The following is an 18,076-nucleotide window of genomic DNA, read 5'->3' as shown; positions in this document are numbered from 1 at the left end:
GACCCTGTGCCCCATGGGAACAGTCCAGCCCGAACTGCCAAGCCAGGTCCTCCCTGGACTGGAAACAAGCATCCAAGGACCGGTTTCGGGCTTTCAGCCCTCATCAGCCTGGATAGCTGGGGTGGCAGAGTGGGCTAAAGAACGGTGATGGATAATACCCAGATCTTTTGACTGGGTGTGAGTGTATGATTGATTCAGATGCTCTGTCCATCACCACCCCCTTTTGTACCACTTTTGGCCACCATAAGTGTGGCAGGGTATGCTCAGACGTGAGTCCCTTGCTCACTTTGCCACTGGATTCAAGCAAGCCGGGCTGAAGACCGCTGGAATGCCAGAAACCGGTCCTTGGAAGCTTGTTTCCGGTCCAGGGAAGACATGGCTTGGCAGTTCGGGCTGGACTGTTCCCATGAGGCACAGGGTCAGACTGATTTGCATATAGCCATGTCTGAACTGGGGTGGCAGAGTGGGCTAAAGAACGGTGATGGATTAAACCCAGATCTTTTGACTGGGTGTGAGTGTTTGATTGATTCAGATGCTCCGTCCATCACCACCCCCTTTTGTACCACATGTAATTAAGAACACTCAGCCAATCAAAACACAGTATGCAGTTTTTTCTCTTCTGTTTCCGTTAAGGCATTCAATTTATGCATTGTTGATATTGCAGTGCTGTTAATTTTGCAATTGTACTTAATGTTGAAATGTTTTGTCCTGACCTAAGTTATGCATCTATGAAATCGTAACCATTTTCCCCACAAATCAATATTTCATATTCGCTATTTCACTGCTAAAAATCAACCTGGTTTGTTCTGAACTGTCCAATGCACTTTCTTACAGGTTGCTATTATTTCATTGTATTGTCTTTGTCAGCTGTTAAGTGTTTTTGTGATGCATTGTTTTTCTTAACAGGGCCATAATCAGTAGTTATTGCCAGTACAACCCAGTGTACCCAATTTCCCCATGATCAGAGTACAATTTGTAATTTTTTAAAACTCAAGAAAGCCAGAAGTTACAAACTCCTTCAAAAGTTTCCTAACCCATCCTGGAGACACCGCTAGACAACATTCAAACAAAATTCCCCCCACAGGCTAGGAAGCTAGAAAAACACTGTTGTGAGTGGAATGCACATACCAAGGCGAAAGCATTACCCTGGCCTGAGGGGGGAACATTCAACAGCAATTTAATAGAGCACACCAAAACACACATTCAGACCAGACAATAAGGTCAAGAGAGGACTGTAAAAATGGGTCTGTTAAGCTTTGGGCCAACTTCAAAGTGGCCACAACTAGCAACCGACATGGCTACAGAACAAGCAAAGTCAAGGGAAAAGGCTCTAGCTCTTCAGGATCAGACTGCGAGGGTAAGAGTGTGGGGTGGGCCCCAACCAACCAAGGGGAAGAACAGGGAGCACTTACCAGATGCCACTAAAGTACCCAAAAATGCACTCACTCCCCTTTATAGATATACTTGAATGAGACCTATTGTCTAAACTAAGAATGTCCATCCAATTCCCCGAGAATGGGACTATAGCCTGCTCTCCTCTGGAACCCCCTTCTAGAACACAAGCCAGCAAACCACTCCCATGCCACGTGGACACCAGCCTGAGTGATCCCAGACCATTGTGTCCCCTTCAAGGGGGTAGTCCTGGAATATACGGGAAGCCTCTCAGAGCTATACAAATTAGCGCGACAGAGGGCAGGGTGCGCACACCTCCTCTTGGTAGAAACTGCCAAAACGATACCATGTAAGATGCGCAAGGAGCAGGACACCCAAGACCATGACACGCACATGCCTACTGAATCCCCTGAGGCTAAGTTGGGAGTCAGTCCAAAGGCACATAGTGACAATGTGGTAACAACCTAACTGCATGCACCCTGGGGTTACCCAGTTCAGCCTCTGACGCCACCTTGCAACCTTCATGAGTGAGGAAGTGGCACAGATGAGGCTCCGTACCATGTGGTGTGCTCCCCATGTTGGAGGCCCCCTACCTGTTACCAAATACAATACCCAGGTGAGCAACCTCTGTAGGAAATTTGACATGCCCGACCAATGGAACAACACCTCAAGGAGGTGTCCCCAACTGTCACATGAGAAAAAAATTGCGGGGTCCAAAGTGGTCAGATCACCATACCCCCACACAGTAGTCCTCTTGGAAAGACCAAGAACAGGGTGACACTGCCCCCAAGATGGCCTTGGTGGCTCAAGTGTGCAAGTGGCATCGGGCGTGAAAAAACCCAGTCTCGGTACCTTAGATGGTTCCAACAGAGTGCTAGCACTAAAGGGCATAGAGGCTGGCTACAGAAAAAAAACACAGGACTAACTATTGTCGCCTATAGTGGGAACCGTACGTGGGGGCTAGAGAAAGAAGAACCGAGTATGATGGACAACACTATGGTAACTCAAACAATAATTAATCTTACTAGCCGTACACTTTCTTTTCTTGAAAAGAAAATATTATGCTTAGGTTTATCATTTGTCCTACTGACATTTTCAAATTACTCTAACACGAGAATAGACATTTTTAAGTTTGTCAGAAAACGGAAACTCACCAAAAGGCATACTCTCAAAGGTAACACAACATACGGCCCACTGGCAAGGGAAAACACCGATCCCACAAACCTTACGGTTGGAGATATAAACATGCGCTGACCATGCAGGAATTAAAATGTAGCAATGACCTTGTAACCAACAATAGCTCCAACAACACCAATGGATTTCTGGACATGGTAACAGATAGAGCTGCCACATCTCCTTTTAAACCCTGTTCCATCTTTTACCCCAATTTCCCGCATGACAATGTAGATACATTCCATGAGGTAGTTACAAAACTCTAATGGAATGTAAACACGCCAGATCTAAACAAAAATTTGTGACTGGTAATCTGACAATAAAACAAAGATCCATCACCTCATCATTGGCCAATGATAGGGACATCATCATTCGCCCTGCTGATAAAGGACGGAACATTATACAACTCAGCAAAAACATGTACATTGCAGAAGCTCACAGACAGCTGGAAAATAGCAGATTTTACACAAAAAAACGATACCAAGACATACAATGACAGTATTGTGATAACCTGGAACAAACTGTCAAAATGGCAGCAAGAGGGCATCATTACATGGCAAGAATATTTATTTCTGAAAAAAGACTATCCCAAACTTCCTATCGTTTATTTCCTCCCCAAGGTGCACAAAAACCCTTTGGTCCCCCAGGGGAGACCAATCATCTCATCTTTGGGGAGTGTCTTTGAAAATATCTCAAAGTATGTGGACCATTTCTAGCAGAACTATGTCACCACACTTCCATCCTATGTTAAGGATACCAAAGATTTTTTGTGTAAAATTGATGGCATGCAATGGAAAACAAACTATACATTCATTACTATGAATGTCTTGAGCCTCTATACCATCATTGACCATGACCAAGGCATCCATGCATGTACTCACTTTTTAAATGAAAGAAATATCCTGTATCTCGAACATACTAGGATGCTGATTGATCTGATGTTTCTATGCTTACAAAACAACATTTTCATGTTTAACGGGGAACTTTTCAAACAAACACTGGGGACCGTGATGGGCACATGCTTTGCTCCCAGTTTTGCGGGCCTATTCCTGGGCCTGTGAGAGGAAGAGGTTAGGAACAACATCTTTCTCTCTCAGTACTTTACAAAAGTTAAAACCTGGCTGCGTTACATCGACAACCTTTTCCTGATATGGGAGGGTAGCGAAAAAGAGGCCTTGAGTTCATCCACAAACTGAATAGCAACACATATAACATAGTACTGACACAGAATATCAACAGGGAGGAAATAGAATTTTTGGATGTTAAAGTCAAAGCGGTGAACAACACCCTTGAGACTAGACTGTTTCGTAAAGAAACAGCTGGCAACAGTATCCTTCACGCTCTCAGCCACCGCCCCAATACGCATAAATGGAGTATACCGTATGTGGTTACTGAAAGCGAGAAGAAACTGCAGCACAGAAGAAAACTACCAGGTAGAAGAGAAAACCATGATCAAAGTTTCAGGGAACGTGGGTACCCAGAGTGGGTACTAAATAGAGCTGTTTCCAAACTTATAGACATTGACAGACAGAGCACACTGAAAGAAAAAGAGAGGAGCACTGACTCTCACAAGACAGGTGTCATCCTAAAGTATAATAACAGTTCACGTAAAGTACAAAACGTTCTCAATGAGAATTGGAATATCCTCAAAAGCGATCAGATAGTGGGCCCTACCATCAGTGATAGACCGAGAATCACGTATTGTAAAGGTCATAGCCTTAGGGACATTTTGATGCATGGTGATATAACTGAACGACATAATACGGCAATGCACAACCTTAAAGGTTTCTACCCCTGTGGCCATTGCAAGGCGTGTAAGGCAAGCCATATGGTCAAAGAATACAGCGTCCCACACTCTAAAAAGAAAACCACTATCTCAATTTCTGACATGCAGCACAACATATGCCATCTATATTTTGACATGCCCGTGCCAAAAACGCTACATAGGGAGTACAACACATATGGCCAAGAAGAGGGTCCTTAAAAACCTTAGGACCATAAACAACAAGGACCCTCATTACCCGGTTGCGAGACATTTTACCGAGTACCACCTCTCCAACAGCTCGCTTCTCAGTTACTTTGTTATCGAACAGGTACTAGGGAGCCCTAGAGGAGGGAACAGGGAGCTCAGACTCAGGAAAAAGGAATCCAAATGGATCCTAGACCTTGAGACACGATACCCGAAGGGACATAATTTGGATGAGGAATTAGCCACACATCTTATCGAAGAATAATGGTTCACTGATGTACAGACATGGCAGTACTTTCTAGAATTTATTTTGCATTTCCATGATGTTTGATATATGTAACTGCTGAAATGTATATGCAATCTGAGAATTTTCCAATATTGCAATACATGTAAAGTTAGTTACAGTTTCACTTTTTAATGTAACAATTTTCTTTTTTCTGTTTTCTTGCACAGGAGGAAAGGAAGGGGCCCACCGACAACTTGCAAGCACTTCACGGGCCACCTACCATTTTCTTCACCTCTATGAAGAATGCACCACCAGTTTATAGATAAGACTATTTTCTGTTTTTTCACAGATAGTCAATGTTACTGTTATTTGTCTCTGGAAAGTACTGGGGAGTAAAGAGGTACCGCCACTTGGCGACAGTATTGAGTTCACATCTCTCTTGCTTGGTCTACAAAGCCCTGTTTTCCAGGAGTAGCAACCACCACTGGGCGCCAGTATTGTTGTGACTACCCCTCATGTCGGATTACGCAAACTGACATGTTCCAGCCTGCAATTAGCTTATGGGTGCATACAGTAATTCACACTTATTATTTTTACCACTAAGGCTAGTATAACCCGCACATTCGGGCTTCACCTAAACAACTATGCGACATAGACTGCAGCCACACGACTGCTCGCACTGTATACTCATGTCTTACTTTGACCTTTACGCGTATTTATACCTTGCCTTTCTTTTGTACAGAAGTGACTCTATGTTATGATGCCAATAACATAGAAATACTGGGTACTTATATGCAAATATGCAACTGTGTTATATGTGCATACACATACATTGTGCTACCTTTTCTGGATACTCTAAGATGGCCACCAACGTTTTGTATGCAATGGAACATAATTATGTTATTCTCTTTCTATTTCCAGTACAGAGACTATGTAATCACAGTGTTTTCACTTGCATCCTTGTGTGATCAAGGAAGTTATCTTCCGAAACACGTAACCTTGAACTTTGAATAAATCATCCTACATGGGATTCTGAGAGTGTGTATTATTTAATTGGATTTACAATTGCATCGCCGGTTTTGCTCTACTGGCAGCTATCGCACCACTGAACCACGGGCGGAGCTCCCAGGAGGAGCGCTTGGGCAGTGAACATATATATATATATATATATATATATATATATATATATATATATTCCTGATCCCCTCGCCTCCTTGGGAATATCCTCAGTCACAGCACCACAGCAGAGTGAGTTTCAAGTTAGTTTATTTTAACACCATTGTGCAAATTGTGCAGAAATTAGGACGGCCTACGCGTTTCGGCTACCATTAGCATTCAACTGGACCATAGAGTCCCCAGCATCTAGACAGTATTTAAAGTGCTCAGTGCTTTTACCCTTGTTTGTTTTTACTATTCATTAAAAACTAGACTGCTAACCTCAACACAAAAAGATGGTTTGGTTCATTCGCCATTTTTGCCATCATTGTAAAGTACATTCAAATATTGAATAAAGTGCTAATGCAGGTTAAAGAACGTTTCAAATAGTGCAAATAAGTACATATGCAATCTTTCCATGATATTCCATTATTTTTGCATTTCAGCATGTACCCATAGTTCACTTGTTGTCTTTCTTTGTCCACCTGTTACGGTGTATGCTCCGTGTTATAGCTCTATCACGACATTGTTTTGTTAATTTTTCAGCTTTTTCCCAGATAAAGTCCTGTCAAAATTAATTTTTGTACAGTACATGTTAAAATTACATTTTGACACCCCTCTATTTTGTGAGATAATCATGTGATAAAATACATTATTTGTTAACTAATCACAGTGTTTTTGTAAAGTACATTTATAAACCAAGATTAGTTAAAGCACAGCTCTAGTGACTATTTGCATGAGACTTATCCTTACGACTCAAGGTCACATAAGGTGGACATAATATCCTCCCTCAATTTCATTCTCCTCCTCAATATTTAAGCTGTCTTTTTCAACATTAATTTGAAATCCTACTCTGTTTCATGATTATGTCAGGTCATCAAGATGAGTGAGTTCATCGAGATCATCGTAAAGTACGAATACAAACCAAAATCAAAAAAACACAAAACTGATAACTATTTACATGTAGGTTTTTCTAGGAGTTCCATTTGCAATTGCTAGGGAGTAAGTTGATATAGTAACCTCTCTCAATTCTGTTCTCCACCTCAACATTTGTGAACTATTTCGAAACACATTCTGACATCCTACTCTATTTCATGATCATAATTAGGTTGTCAAGATGTGTAAATTTCATCAAATCAATTGTAAAATACAATTATAATTCAAAATCAGATGCTACAACAGCCTCTGATTAGAATCTGTCCATTCCCCAGGCTGCGCCTAGCAAATTGAGAGGTTGATGTCTCAAGTTAGCTTATGTCCTTATTGTGTGAGCATTGTTTCAAAGATTGTGCAACTTGTGTATACAGTGTCAAGGTGCAAGTAAATAAATAATCCAACGGAAAATAAATTATATCTTAAGCATTGGGTTCCTGCAGAGTTCTGACTCAATTTTCTAGGAATTGCTGTTAATTTTCTACTATTTACAAGTGTACAAATAATTCTGCATCTTGATTATGTCCATAAGGATATTCTGTACCCATTGCCAAAATCAATCAAGATTCCATTCTGCGCAACTTCAGGGTTCGGTCACTGCCTCTTTGTGCAGGTTTCACAATTCTAATCCCAGAATACTTCAGTTGGCTACAATCACTCTGATGGTATTCGTGAAAGTGTTTAACTATGGGATAGCTAGAATCCCTGTTTTTTATAGCGCGTAGATGTTGCAGGATTCGTAGGTTGAGTTTATTGATTGTGCTTCCTACATAGTATTTTTTGCATGGACAGGTTAAACTATAGACCACATATTTAGATTCGCATGTAATGTGGTCGAGAATTTTCTCAGATTCCATTCTGAAGTTGATAATTTGTTATGTTGGAACCATGTTCACATGCTTGACATTTTGCAAACTTCCAGAATCCTGGTGTATTCAACCATGAGGTTGTCTTTGGTTCTTTTATCTGTAAATGACTTTGCGCCAAAATGTCTCTTAAAGAAGCTATTTTCCGATAAGTAATGCTTGGATGGGGCGTTAAACTTTCATCAATGTTTCATCAAGACGTGGAATTTCCCAGTTCCTACTTATGGTTTGTTTTAACTTTCCACTTTGATTATTAAAATCAAATAAATATATATATATATATATACACCACCAGTCTCTTCTTCGCAAAAAAGAAAGAGTGTGACCAGCTCCGGGGGATACAAACAGTTGGCTTTAATGATGATACAAGCGCTGGCAAGCAAAAGGGTCCCTGAAACGTTAGGCAGATGCGTTTCAGACTTAGTTTGTCCTTCCTCAGTGCCCGTTTCACTCCCTTTCACGTGACCAGTTACCCCGCCTTTGCCTCACAGGTGTCAGGCACCTCACGCTGCTCCTGCAGCCCAACAGCATGCTGGGCGCTGTAGTACACCGATTGCGCTCCTGCAGTGAAGAGACAACAAAGACAGCAAGTGCTGCCCTCCAATATCGCTGGACAGTGTTACAACGCCGATGCAGCAGTCACGCAGCAGGTAAAAGCCAACCTTTGTCCCCCTTCTCAGGCAGATCCATTCTGCCTCCTCTCTCCCCGTGCGCCAATCATCACCATGTGGGAATCTTGCACCGGGGGACGACACCCCTTTCAGGCTAAGCTTAGCGTGAAAGGAGCCCTATTCTCAAGACAGTGCTGTTAATGGGGTTAACGCTGCCTTGTTAAATGGGTTAACGCTGCCTTAAGAATAGGGTGCTGGCCCTATCGCCACGGGAAAGTCACAAAAATGTATGTTCTCGTGGCGATAGGGGGCTTGAGAATATGCCCCTAAGTATTTTATTATGTCTACCCGAATGCGAAAAATTAAGGAGCATTCTCAACTCCCAGGGCCTAGATGATTGCTGAGAGTGTTGTCATGCTTCACTAACAAATAAATCGAATTAGATAATATTTTCTCCTGGGCGTGGGTTACGAGTGATGATTCAGCTTGCTTCCTGCCCAGTGTAGCACATGTTTTAATGTTAGTAAATGCCTGAGGTAGGCTAATAGATTCCAGAGATGTTTTTACAGATGCTAACCAGGGAATATCGAGGACTATCACAAGCTAGTCTTCTATTACATCTCTTGTTAGTGACGTCCCCTTGTTTTTCCAGATCGAAAGCCATAAGCTTGGGGGACAGATTTGAACACTATCACTTTTTTGAATTTGTTCTTTATAGGCATTTTAGTCTCAATGAGAACACACAGCAGAAGCAACTTAAAGATCTATTGTCAGTTTTATTGCATCCACTTATGTGTAGATTAAACGCAATAGATCAAAGTGGAGAAGCGTGGCTCAGTGGTTAGAGACGGCAGACCCGGAAGCTGAGATCGGCCGTGGACCAGGGTTCGATTCCCCGCCTCGGCGGGTCTCGGGCTCAAAACGTCCACGGACTCGACAATTCTCGCTCCGGTGCCTACTCGACTCACGGGGTCACACTCTGCGACTCTGGGCAATAGCTTGCTTAATCTCCACTACGGCCCCTCCCGGCAGGATGCCTGGCTTTCACCTTGTGGATACCCTGCCGGGGTATCTCACAGGGGAATACCAGGACGGGTTCCCTAAGCTAGCGCTTAGATACCGGGTCGGTGATTTGCGCTATATAAATACATAAAAAATAAAGGCTAGCCAAAATAGAAGAATATCTATTTAAAGCATCAGCTAACCTTAAAGGGAGTGGTATTAGTGAAGCATTAGGGCCTATACAGGCAGGAAACTCTGCGAATCTTCAAGTCAAACATCAGCCCATGCAGATCTCCCAAACCTATCCCCTCCTCCTGTGTGCTCTAATAATCTTCTTGCACCGGTGACATTAACAACTAATGCTTTATACCCACGTAACCAATTGTCCAATGGCCCTGTGCCGAGGCCTCAGGTGGAGGGCAGTGGCGAAAAGATCCCAAGGGTATTTTTAGATTTAGCCCCAGAGGCAACACCGCGCATCATAGTGTTGGCAAATGTTCGCTTCTGAGATCACATGAGGAGGAACATTGGTCCTCACTAAAAAACAAGGCCCTTCACTTTTTGGATGTAAAAACGGGGCTTGGGAATCATCTTTTTGAGGAATTCTTGATGGTCAGAAGGGTGGCTTGGGTGGGTAAATCTGTAAAAGGTATGGCCGGGGACAGTATAGTTATTAGTTTCAGGTCTCCCAAGCTAGTTAGGTGTATACTGGAAAGGGCAACATCCCCCTTTATTAGGGAAGACGTTATTAACGTTCTTCCCCCTGGGTTTTTCTACCATGCCAACTCATCCACTAGAGGGGGCACCTATAGGTATCAGGGTCAAGTGTTAGGATCTATTAATTGTGTAGTCCCAATCCGTAACAGATATGAGGCTCTGAGTTCCTTGGAAGAAAATGATTGACTGGGTTACCCATCCATAGATTGCAACTGTGTGCACTCTGTTAACAGGGACTCAGGATAGACGGGTCTCATTAAAATTAGTCATCAACAGAGGGGTTCTCAGTCGGAAATAATTACTCCTTTAGTTGGCCCACCTCACAATTAAAGTACTACAGAGGTTGGTGAAAGTTCCCCAGAAATATATATAGAGGTAACTAGTCCCCACATAGTTAGGGCTGATGTATGTGTCGAGGAAGGATCTAGTGCGGAGCTTAATGGTGGAGATTTTCGAATTGAGGCACGTAATTCCGGCCTTATCTCATGGAATATAGTCAATAGACTGGCGGTCCTTTATTGACGTTAACGATATTGTGGTTTTACAGGAGACATGGCTAGTGGACCCGGTATTTAGATCTGGTTTTATTAATTTTTACAAACCTGCCATTGCTACGCATAGGGGGAGACCAATGGGGGGGCTTATCATCTGGGTAAGGCAGAGTGATAGGTATTCAGTCCCGCAACTGGATACGGATAGTAATGATATTCTGGTAATTAAGATAAGTAGAATTGGTACAAAGGACCTTATAATTATTAATGTATATGCAAGAGGGTTACCCGGAGGGAAAGGCTCAGGTACTATCGCCCTCCTAGATTCATATCTTAATCTGTATAAAGGAGTGAATGACATTGTGGTTGCTGGCGATTTCAATTGTACTTTTGAACCACTAGATTCAAATGATATAGATTTAGGACATGATGAAGGTCTGTATGGGAAATCCCCCAACTATCTCTGGCCCGATCAAGAAATGGTCGGAGGCGGCCATACAATTTAAGGTTGTATGCTTGGAGCATGGACTTGGAGCGGCCAATGGGAGGACTACATCTGATAAGAATGGTTCCCTCACTTATAGTTGCGGGTCAAGAAGTAGCTGTATCGACTACATCCTTGTTAATAAGGAATTTTGGCCAAATGTAATTGACATGATCATTGAGGAGAGGGTGGAGAGTGATCATAACCCCTTGGTGCTGACATTGGTGACTGCGGGTAAAAACTCAGATGATGTGCTCCCAGTCGCAGTAGAAACTCATCTACGTAACGACACCAGAAGAGTAGAATGGTCAAAAATAATACTCAAAGAAGACCAGATGGAGGCCATAAATACCATGGTGTCCAAAGCAATGGTAGATCTCCTAAACTGCCAAGACGAACCAGGAAATGAGTCCAGTTATACTGGTACATAACACATTTTTTAATAAGCTTAAAGGCTATTTTATTTCTAAAATACCAAATAAGAAAGACTCCGCAAAGGTACCTGTAGACTCATGGTATGGGAATACCTGTAGTGTGGCTTACAAAGCATTATTTTTGGCAATCAGATCAAAGAACAGGGATAGGATCCATCAAGCTCGGGTGGAGTATAAGCTGGCACAATACAAAGCTAAGAAAGAAAGAATGGGACGAAGACTACTGGCAAGAGCTGTATGGTGCCAGCCTAGATAGGAATATGGCTGGAATCTGGCACCTGCTGAAGTGGGGTAAGGGTAGAACTAGCTAACCACCTACCAACTATGTAGCACCCGAGCAATGGGTTTTGCATTTTAAAAAACAATTCACCATTGAACGGAGACTGTGAATTATCACAGGGGCCCCTGGATATTCAAGCTGGTATTCCTGTATTGTATTTTACTAAACAGGAAATAGAAGTTGCCCTAAATAGTGTACGAAGTGGCAGAGCACCAGGGCTTGATTGTGTTCCTGCAGATCTGTTTTCGTATAATAAGGCACTTTGGGTACCATATATACAGGCTCTGGTTAATGCTATTGCAAAGGGCTCCCCAATCCCTGAGTCATGTAAAGGTGCGGAGATCTTACCCATTTTTAAAAAAGGGGATAGATCAGATCTGGGCAATTATAGGCCCATCAGTCTAATTGACTGTTTACAAAAGGTGACAGCCAGGCTGGTGCTAAGTCGTATTCAAGATTGGATCGAAGAGTTGAATATTCTCTCCCCTCTACAGGCGGGCTTCCGCTCACTCCAGAGTACAATAGACCAGGTTTTTAGATTTGTTTTAATTTATTGGCGATTAGCAATCCTTAATGGCGTCAGATTATATGCCACTTTCGTAGATTTATAGTCGGCTTTCGACTTGGTTCCTAGAGCCAGGTTGTGGGATGTTTTAGCTGAACAGGGTATGCCCTTGGACTTGTTGCCATTTCTGATTAAACTTCATGAAGCAAACTTTGCCCAAGTCTGTTGGGGCCAGCCTGGCCAAGTGACTGATAGATGGCAGGTTGCACGATGGGTTTGGCAGGGTTGTGTATTGGCACCAACCCTATTTTCACTTTACATTGATAGGGTGATGAAGTATTATGATAATCACCCTACTGATGCTCCGATTTTAAATGGAATACCCTTGTTAATGTTTGCCGACGACACCCTGCTACTACCAAAAACCCAGCAAGGTCTACAGATGGCTATAGCAAGGTTTGAGCTATTTTGTAAGCACTATGGTCTCATAATAAATGTAGATAAGACCAAGTTCATGGTCCTTCATGAACAGAAAATAGTAAAAGGGACAGTTACCATGAACAATGCTATACTTGATCAGACAAATGTTTTTACTTACCTTGGTATTACACTAAGTCCGAAACGTAATTGGACCCACACTTGGACATGCTGTTTCTTAGACATGTTCAACTGTCTGGTGCACTGTTAAAAGAACACTGGTTATCCCACACCAAGCCGATTGCCCCCATCTTGAAAATTTACAATTAAAAAATTACAGCTTCAGTATTGTATGGGGCAGAATTATGGGGTTTTAGTAATCTATCTGCACTCTCAACCTCGTAAAATACATTTATGAGGGCTATTACGAGCTTACCGCAATCCACTCCTCTACTGCCGCTTTATTATGATCTGGGAAGCCAGTACCTAGAGGATGTGGCTCGTTTTAGACCCGTGGCCTACTGGAGGAGGCTCTGGGTTACCCCGAGCTTACCGAGTATGCCTATGCTCTTCTGGAGGTCAGGGATGCTGCCGGTGTGGGTAAAATGTTATGGCTAAAGCAGGTTAAGCAACACTGTGTGATTTGGGGCTTAATATGTTGTGGTAAAACCCAACCAATGCTATATTTCCGTCCCGTAAAGAACTAAAGGGGCTATACTGGAATATGGTTATGATGAAACGCTTTTCGTCTTTGACGAATTCTTCCCTGTCAAGGGACTTTTTAGAGCCTAAACATGTACCCATTTACGAAAAATACTGGGACCTTATAATGGGTCCCTGTGATAGGAAATGATACCACCAATTTAGGATAGGCACCCTTCCTATCAAATCATTTACAGGTAAATGGGGTACAGGTTGCAGTATGGAATGCCCGTTTTGCCCAACACAATTAGAATCTGTTGCCCATGTTTTCTTCATTTGCCCAGTTTATAAGAACCTGAGGCATAATGGTTAAAGCCCATCTGTCAGTTTATGGGGATCTATACTGGCTCTGAAGCCTTAAGGAACTTAAAAACTGATGGAAACGAACTAAGCATAATAGCGATTGCCAAATTCTTACATGGCATGTGGATAATCCGTGCCCATAGTTTAAGTAATTAATGAATGATAGAGATATGTTTGTATTAATTGGTCTTACTTTGAACCTGGTATATAGATGGTGGTTGTTTTACTGATATTACTGTTTTTATAATGAATTGTATACTAATTTATTGTATTTTTGTATGTCCGGAATAAGTACCATTGGATTATTTTTATGGGAATCTTGTATTTTGTAAGGAATGAATTCTAATGTTTTTATGGTTATTGTTTTAAAATGTAAATGTCTTTTATGATTATGTAATTGAATAAAGACTATTTGAATTGAATTGAACACACAGCATGATATCACAAAATAAGGTACAAAAGGCTCCAATATTCCAAGCACAATTTAGTCATTGAAACAGAACAACAGTAAAAGCAAATCAAATATTTGTGGTAGATATCAGCTGCAATGCCATAAAGTGTAAACACTTCTTTAAACTTAAACAATATCCCTGCCCCGTAAGTCCATTCAGTCCCTTGGAGCAACATGATTTCTGGTGGTAGGTAACCCTTCCATGTGCCCTACACTATCTATGAATGTACAGTACCCCCCCCCCCAGTTCAGGGCTAGCGATGTGCATTGCTTCTTGAGGTGTGCCTCGCCATTCAGCTGGTTGGGAGGGTTGATCAGGGTCCCCCTGGAGGTCTATTATCTTGGCATTCCACGCTGTCCTATCCTCTTCTACCCTATCATCTTGTCTCACAGATTTAACTCTGAGGAGCTCCTCCATAGCCCACTCCTTCATATCTCGTATCCAGTCAGTGTGAGATGGTGGCTGGGGCTGCAACCACTGTCTAACCACTCGTCGCTTTGCCAACACAAATCCCAGACTTATACATTTCCTGCTTAGTGCCTTTTTCTTTGGTTTGGGTAGTAGGCCTAAAAGCACCTGTTTGATCTCTCGTGGTATACTCCACCCCGCCGCCTCCCCCAGACTTGTCAAAACAGTGTTCCTGTATGGCTGGAGTCTAGAGCACTGCCAGCTCATGTGAAAAGTCTGCTCCCCCGGCGTTATACCTGGGGAAAGTCTCCGCACGGTGTGGGTATACCGCATGAAGTGTGCGAAGGGTCAAATACACCTGATGTATGACATTGTAATGGAGTCATTTAAATCTTACATTAGCATTTACCTTATGAACTCCTGCATGGTTGCACACTATCACTTATGTAGCTTAGCCCCAACTTGCCATGAAAAAGAAAATGTGAGGTGGAGTGGAGTGAACAGATAATAGTTTGAGCAGAAGCGATTTTTCTTTATTTGGATTGCTAAGGGATCCCTAATGCCCTAGACTCCCGTCCCATAAGTTGCATGGAGTAAAGTTGTAGCATAGGAGCAAACACTCGGCCCCCAGGAGGGGACAGTAGGCTAAACAATGAACCAACAGTCCTAGAATCTTGGTTCGCTGGTCAACTATTTTTGGTGTCCATGACACAGTGGAGCTTAAAACCACCCCCAGGTAAAAGAATGTAATAGTGTTGACAAGGTGGATGTTCCTACCAAAAGACCTGTTAATGGGGCGCACTTTTGGCTACAATCCATGACAAAGGTTTAGAAAAATGTGTCACCAAGTCAAGGGTGTCCATGAATTTCACAAATGAGTGGACCATCAATCGCAGAGCTCTATGTCTGCATGACAATAAAACTGCATCATCTCCACATAGCAAAACTGGGCATGGGGTACCAAGTACCATGAAAATTTCTGGCGGGCATGTTTTTAAATGGGTGCCTATTTTAATTATACACAAGATGAACAGCAAAGGGCAAGCACACATCCTTGTCGCACTCCACGCCCAGTGTGAATCTCCCTTGTGAACTCTCTACTTTGATCGAACTTCACTTTGGCCCTCATATTTATGTGCATGGATGCCAGGAGATTTACAAGTGACTCCTCCATCTCCATATCCAATAGTGCTTGGCAATGCATAGCCTTGACCGATTTACATAGTCAAAGGGCCTGCTAAGATCCATGAACGCTAAATACATGGAGGTACATTTTGCTGCAGTGTTTTTACCAAGAATTAGGCTGATTCAATTGTTGTTGATTCAATTTATTGTTAATTTGTTGATTGTCAGTCAGTTGATTGTGTATTTTTAATTATTTGTTTTAGTTTCAATTGTTTTAATTAAAATTGACTCAATATTAATAATAATTTATTGATAGATTTTTTTTTTTTTTTTTTATTTGTGTTTTTTTGGAGAGAGGGGAGGGAAGTGTTTTAAATTATTTTATAATAATTTGGTAATACAAAATTTGTTTTATTTACATTACTTTGAATATATGTATAAATAAATAAATGTTTTATTTTAAATATGTTTACATTGTTATATTTTGATATATATTTAAATGTGCAGGTTCCATCTATTTACTACAGTGGATGTTATCTGCTATGTGTGCAGAAAAATTTGTAGTAGTAAATTCCAACCAAGCGGTGCGGAGTGGGTGGTCCAAATTATGGTCTGCCTCGGCAGTTTGGGAATGGCCACAAACATGTATGTTTGTGGATGTTCCCAAATTGCTCTTCGACTCCTTTCCACCTTGGAAAGTGTCAGAGAGTTATTGCTGTCAAGGGACGGACTTATCCCCCTTCAAGGACGGGACATGGAACAAATCACTCCCAGATTTGCTAGGAGTATAGAGAAAGAGCTTTCTACATAGAGAAGTATGTTGTCACTGTGGATAAACCTAAAGAAAAAATGCATTTGAACAAGGGCTTCCATTTGCCGAGTGTGGATTGCTATGATATGTAGAATCCTGCCCAGTGAGATTAGGAACCCACAAAAGCAGTCAAATAACATTTCTAATAACCTGGGACTGACGCAGCTTTCTGGGTGTACTACTAGGAATGTTGGTGAGTAACAAAAAAATGTAAAAGTATGTTCAAGCATAGGTCGAAATCTCCACCTTTACTTTTATGTTTTTATTTGCGAATAGCCTGATAGTGCTTTGAAATTCCCCATAAGGATTCAAGCAAACCCTTTTTGTAACAACACATAGATTGACAAAACGGTGATCTTGGACTAAAGGGGTGGAAATTATGTCCAAAGGAACCTCTCCTAATGTTAAATATCTATACGTCAACATTTAAAGTTGCATTGAAATAAATGGTTCTACTCACAACTCACTGAAGTATAACATATAAAAATGCAAATTTATACCTGGAAGACTCTCCGTGGGATGATCAGCAGTAGATGAAGAGCTCAAGGAAGTTGCGCCAGTGGTGGAAGCTTGAGTACTTGAAACCATAGCTGTACTGCTGGATCTAGGATTTGTGGTCGTCCCAGTATAATATTTGGAGATTCTTTCACCGGAAGTTGGTTCACTTAATGTACTGGCAGAATTCATAGTGGTGGAAACAGGAGAAAATTGACTTTCTGTGCTATATCCTGATGTTGGGCTCTCAGGTGGTATGTTGGATGGTGATGTATCAGGTGTTGATAAATAACATACAGGACAGATGATGGACAAACAAGTAGTGGTTGGCAAAAACATATTAGTTATTATCGCTTCTGTTGGGCCACTAATAGAAGTGCCAGAAGTGCTGACTGTATAGTGTGTGGATGTTTCAGTAACAGTAGTGGTTAGCAGTAATGTGGTATGGGTGGTGTTGCTGAAGTGCTGTGTGATGTGTTTTGTTGGCATAGTCTCTGTGTTGCCATTTGTTTGGCCAACACTGTTGATGGTTGTGTGTGGAGTACTGGAGGGTATCAGTTGACCATTAGGGGTAGTTGTCATCAGTGGGTTACCAAACGAAGTGACTGGTATTTCTAAGAGAGTTGTGTTGCTTGCACTCTTTGATTCTGTTAGTTCCGATTGATTAACAGTGGTTAATGGACTTCTTTGCTGTGGGGTTGACTTTTGAGACTGATGTCCTGATTGTGTTGTTGCCGGTATATGTGGTCTTGAGCACAATGATATTTGATGATTAGATCTTGGTGGCGTCAATGGATTTTGATGAGTGATAGGTGGTTTTTTATTGTGCCTGTACCCAGGCATTTCTTTTTGATTAGATTTTGCAGCCATTGCTTGCCCAATACAATGCTTTTTATTCACTGAATCTAGTAACTGATGGCATCTTAGTGGTACATTTTGTGGTATATGGATTTTTGCAGGACGTTTTGACTCCTGACAGAGTCTTAATGCTGGTAAGGGTCGCAGTGATCTTGGCTGTGATGCTGATGGATGTTGATGGGATTTCAGAAATGGTGCTGAATTTATATGGGATCTAGGGATTTTACTTGGTTTGTGATGGTTTCTCAGAAGGATTGCAGGAGGTTG

Source organism: Lissotriton helveticus, chromosome 9, assembly GCF_964261635.1.
Source record: "Lissotriton helveticus chromosome 9, aLisHel1.1, whole genome shotgun sequence".
NCBI lineage: Eukaryota > Metazoa > Chordata > Amphibia > Caudata > Salamandridae > Lissotriton > Lissotriton helveticus.
Note: the sequence above shows the minus strand (reverse complement) of the source record.